Source organism: Bubalus kerabau, chromosome 5 (assembly GCF_029407905.1).
Source record: "Bubalus kerabau isolate K-KA32 ecotype Philippines breed swamp buffalo chromosome 5, PCC_UOA_SB_1v2, whole genome shotgun sequence".
Lineage (NCBI taxonomy): Eukaryota > Metazoa > Chordata > Mammalia > Artiodactyla > Bovidae > Bubalus > Bubalus kerabau.
Window position 1 is genome coordinate 14,965,827 of NC_073628.1, and position 6,000 is coordinate 14,971,826.

A 6,000-nucleotide genomic window follows, 5' to 3' on the forward strand; every position below is an offset into this window, starting at 1 on the left:
GACTTCCAGCTTCTAAGAAAAGGCCTAAAAAGACTCAGAAAGTGTCTTGGGCTTAAAGCCATGTTCATTAATCATCGTTTTGACAACAAAGCATAAACAGACCTAACATATACTGATTAAATGCAACTTTAGACATCTATGCTTGTGTTTTGGTTCTTGTCATCGGCATGATTATTAGTCTTGGGGAAGAGGTTTCTCAGAGAAGGAAAGAAAGTCCAAGGCTTGCTGAGACCTTCCACAGGTAACCGCTCAGCCTCTACCTTCATGGGGCTGGTCTCTGGGGCTTCAACCTGAAGGACCAAAGCTCCAGTACAGACACCATCGGGGATGGTCCTGGGTCAGGAACCCACAGGAAATGGGTGTACTTGGTCATGCCCAGTAAACTCATATTGGAAAACTCTGGGCTTCTTTCATAACCACATTTTGGCCTTGACCTTTCTAGCATTTAGCCTCCCGACAATGGAGTCTGTGTGTCTCCACACCCTCCGTGCAGGCCCCCTAATTACCACCATCCGTTAAGCTGTCAGGAAGAAACCCCTAGCTCAATCCCGTCTTTATCAGACTCCGGCTGCCAATGGGGTCAAGACAGGCGTCAAGTCTGACCCGCCTGGAGCCCCTGTCCTGTGCTGGTCCCCACGCTCACTGGGGCCTTTGTGATGGGGCTGGGGACAGCCACCTGGGGCCCCAGCTCAGTCCCCTCAGATGCACTGCAGACAGGGCGGAGCCAAGAGAAACAATGGGGCTGACTCAGCGAGGGCCTCCTTGTTGGCTTCATCTTCGGGGAATTTTGCACACAGGAGTTATGCAGGGTTGTCAAAGCCCTAAACTGGAAACGGAGACTCTACTGAATAGGCAGGAATCTGGTGTCAGGGAAAAACAATTCCTCAGCTTGGACCTGCTGTCAGAGACCATGGAGTCATAGATGTTATCACTGCCAAGGAACTTAGTGGTCATCCGACTCACCCTTTATTGCACAGGTCAGTGTAAGTGTGGCCAAGGGAGTAGGGTTTGACCTTCATTGGTGAGCCTGGTTTTCTTGAGTTCTAGGTGAGTAATATTTTAAAGTGAGCTCTATATAATAAATCCAGGCGTGTTACTATGTGGCCCCATGTTACTCACTGTCTGTTTCATGCAAGTGTGTTTTCTTTCAAACAGAAGATCATAGATTCTCTCCAGGACAATTATTTCTTCTCTATTCCCCACAGAAAAGTGCTAGCAAAGAAAGTGCTGAGGGTTCGTTCATGATCTTTTCTGGTTTTTTCTTGTTTTTCTGTCCGAGTGTGTTTCTGTGTGTCAATGTCTCCCTAGATAGATGATAAAGGCCATGTGCAAATTAAAATAGAACCCTCACATCTCATTGCTCATCTTGCTACTCCATTTAAAAAATGAGAACACTGAGGTCCAGAGAAAGGAAGTTATTTGCACAGGACCACTCACCAATAGATGATCTAAACGCAGGTCCACAGTTTATGCAGGGCTCTTCCCATAACTCCAAGGTAGCTGCTTGTGATCACATATTAATAGATACAGGTTGAAGGGGACAAAGGAAATGAGGCATCAGAATAGACCCTTAGTACTTTCCTGACCAGTGGTTAAGACTCTGTGCTTTCATTGCAGGGGGCCCATGTTCAATTCCTGGTTGGGGAACTAAGATCCCATATGCCACACAATGGTGGCAAAAAAGAAAAACAAAACCAACCAAACAACAACAACAAAAATTGGCCCTTAACTGATAACATGATCATTGTTATTAGTAATACTACTTGAAGCATGCAGAGCTATTAGTTTACAAAGATAAACACTGTTAACAGTTTCTTATATGTCCCTCAATAAACCAAGTTCATTCTTATTTACACAAGGGGAAATTCTGCCATACCTCTTGCTCTGCACATTGCTTTTTTCACTTGAAAACATTTCTGAGGGATCCTCCCACACCAGCACATGCAGGTCCACTTTATGCTTCTTCAAAGGCACTTAGGTTGGATCGACCACAGCTTATTTCACCAGCCCTATAGTGACAGACAGTTGTTTCCAGATTTGTGCTTAGAGGTGTCTATTCGTCACACTCTACCCTGAAGAGTTTTAAGGAACTAGCTTGACATCAGATTAGCCAATCTTTAATAGTTTTATGTCTTTATTTTAGTAGATGACAAAATTGAAGTCCAGAGAAGTGTGGTAATTTCAACTACTAGGGGCAAAACCCTAAGAAGCAGGACTTTGTATTCCTGCGTCCTCTTCCACTGGTCACTGCAACATGCTTGGGCCACTTAAGGGCGCTGGACCTGCTGGCCTTGGCTACTTATAGAGGCAGTCAAGAGCCACCACCAACATCATCTCCAAGGAATATCCACAATCTGACCCAACAATCTTTGTTGAAAGAACTGATTCATCAAAAGACTCTCATCATGGTTTTAATTTTACTAGCCCAAAGATCACTGGATTAAACTTCCCATTTCAGTGGATGAACCCAACTGCTTTGAATAAAGACGTAATTCAATAAAAACTTAATACTCTCATAAAATTGAGTATTCTCCGGTTCCCCAATGAACTCCAAAACATATTAGATTTCTTCTGCAGATGACATGAGATGAGTGGCTTTCACTGACTAACCCTATTATGCCTTTTAAAAATACATTATTATTTAGATGTTCAAATTTCTTTTATCCTACAAATCTACAGAAGAGCAATCACAGTGTTCCTGGACAAGAAAGAGCTGATGGAGGGGTTTTATCATGTGGGGAATTTTAGGATATTCATTCAAGAATTAGAAACAAAAATCATGTTAGGGTTGTACATGTGTATCTCATGAATGGTCTCAGGCAGTGGCTCCTTCTGCAAATTGCCATGTAAGGAGTTTATCACAGATTGAGAAAAAGAGAGAGCTTAAGGAGAAGGAAATGGGAACCCACTCCAGTACTCTTGCCTGGAAAATCCCATGTATGGAGCAGCCTGGTAGGCTACAATCGATGGGGTCGCAAAGAGCCGAACACGACTGAGCAGCTTCACTTCACTTGAGATTAGGACTTTCTAAGGGTGAGAATCTGAAAGTTACACTGACTTTTTAGACAACTGCTTTTTGCTTGCTTGCTATAAAGAAACAAACAGAATGTCTTTATTAAACAGCAAAAACCAAAGTTTCCGGTTGGGTTTCAACAATGAAAATAACAATAGCTGCCATGCATGAAGCCCCTGCTCTGCAGGCACTGTGATCACGGCCATACACTTTAGAAAAATCTAAGAGAGAAAGAGAAATATCTGGGAACTTCTGGACACCAATTTCTAAATAACTTCCCAACAATCACCAAGTGCCCACAGGGTATGTCCCAGTGTAGTCCTAGGTTTATGTAGGGTAGTTGGAAAACAGACGAGCAAAAGTGCAGGGTGCTGATGATCGTCCATCATTCCTTCTGGATGATCAACGGGAAACAAGGTCACCTAACACAGCATCTTGGACCAGAAGAAGGACGCTCCCATAAAAAGGGATCCTGGCTCAACTCTTGTGTGGTTTCTGGGTCAGGAAGATTCCCTGGAGGAGGAAATGGCAGCCCACTCCAGTATTCTTGTCTAGAGAATCCCATGGACAGAGGGGCCTGGCAGGCTACAGTCCATGGGATTGCAAAGAGTCAGACGTGACTAAAGCAACTTAGCACTTAGCACAGCACCAGAGTGGGTATTGCAGGCAAGCTGAGGCTGGCCAATTTCTTGGTCTTAACCCTAATCCTGCTCTTGTACTCCCTCCTGACCTGGATCCCTTCTTTAGAGAGTCCTCAATCCCTGGGAAAGCTCCTTCTGTTCCTCCCTCTCTTTCAGCTGATTTTCCTAAAGCAGTTTTTCTGTAATCTTTCAGGTATTATTTCTGATCCTTTTTCATTCTCTTTCCAATCTGTTGCTAAGTTTCCAATTTTAGTCACTACTTTCCCCCAAGTGAGTTTTAAGAGGATTTTCTCACCTATGAGTCTAAAAAGAGAATTTTAGAAGACCAGGAATTCCATTGTACTTGGTATTTGACTCAGATGTAAAGGGGGGAGAAAAGATTACTGGGAACAAATACTCTATCTGTTATTATGTGCCAATACTTCCATGCTATACCTGGTCTATGACTTTCTCCATATTATATCTGTGGACTCAGAAACAGGAACTTCTATCTTAATAAAATAACTTAACACATGTTCAATGCCCATTGAAACAATTATCCTCTAAGTCAGTAGAAATTCTCTGCTTGCTTCTGTGTTTTTTCTTTTAAGCTGAAAGATTCTACCTCCGTCTTTCTTCTTGGGGTAAAGTGTTCAAATGAAAAGGTCCCACCTTTCTCTCTTAGCGTTTCTTCATCTCTACCCTTTAGTATATTTTGGAAATCTATGAGGAAAACATAATATTCTGTTTCTTTATAGGCTCATTCATCTAGTTCCTCCCAACCAAAGTTACCCTGGTAAATTAAGATCAAGAAAAGCATGAACGCTTCCCCAGATATTTTTGCTTCTAGAGCAGGGGTCAGCAACGTTTTTCTGCAGAGGGTCAGACGGTAAATATTGTAGACTTTGCCAGCCAAACAGTCTCTGCCACGATTACTCAGCTCTGCGCCGTAATATGTATGCCCTGGGAAATGTGTAAACATATGGACATGGCTGGGTTCTAATAAAACCATTTATAAAAACTGGCTGTAGGTCATAGTTTACCCATCCTTGTTCCAGGTGAGGAAGAGGAAAAGGAAGAGGAGGATATTGATGGCCAACTGCATCGAACATTGAGTGCCTTTTCTGTGCAAAATACTGTGCTAAGCATTCTATGAGAATTATCTCGTTTAATCTCCGTAATTCCACAGGGCAGGTGCAATTACTGTATTCATTTTATAATTGATGAAACTAAGCTTTAAAGAAGCTAAACAAGTTTCCCCACAGTTAGACAACTAATAAACAGTGAAGCCAGAAGCTCAGCTCTGACACCAGTGACCATGCTTTCCATCCCTAAGTTGTGCCGTAAAATATACACATTCACTGTTGTAAGCTTTTTTATCAACTTCTCTTAAAAATGACCCAGAGGGATGGAATGGGGAGGGAGGAGGGAGGAGGGTTCGGGATGGGGAACACATGTATACCTGTGGCGGATTCATTTTGATATTTGGCAAAACTAATACAATTATGTAAAGTTTAAAAATAAAATAAAATTAAAAAAAAAAAAAAAACTACCTCCAAACACAGTGGGTGGGAAAGCTTACTGCTGCTGCTACTGCTGCTACTAAGTCGCTTCAGTCGTGTCCATCTCTGTGCGACCCCATAGATGGCAGCCCACCAGGCTCCCCCGTCCCTGGGATTCTCCAGGCAAGAACACTGGAGTGGGTTGCCATTTCCTTCTCCAATGCATGAAAGTGAAAAGTGAAAGTGAAGTCGCTCAGTCGTGTCCGACCCTCAGTGACTCCATGGACTGCAGCCTTCCAGGCTCCTCCGTCCATGGGATTTTCCAGGCAAGAGTACTGGAGTGGGGTGCCATTGCCTTCTCCGGTGGAAAGCTTACTAAACTCACAGAATTCAATTTCAGTCATTTTAATTTGCTTAATCCAAGTAGACTTTGAGCTATGGAGGTGTTTATTTGAACGAACATTTATGATGTCACTACTATCAGCCTCCAATTATAATAGTGACTTGAGGAGGAAAATAATAGAATATGGTTGTCTTATGCCAGGCACACATGGGGTCTTTGGTGCAAAAGCCCTCCTCCCCTTTCTTCTCTTAGAGTCCGTCTCGCTTGGAGAAAGCAAGCCCACAGCTGGCATTGCTTAAGGAAGGCGACCAAAATTTATTTTCTGTTGTCTTCAACCACAATGTGTTTGCCTTTCCAACCTCTGAAGACTAATGTTTTCACGTGGATTATTTTTGTTCATTTTATTATAGTGAAATAAGCAGTTTCTAGGGAATTTCAAGTGATCTTACAAGAAAAATCTCCCAAGATTTAAAGCCCCAAGTCTTGACAACCTTTCCCAGAACATCTTAGCCTTGATGTTTA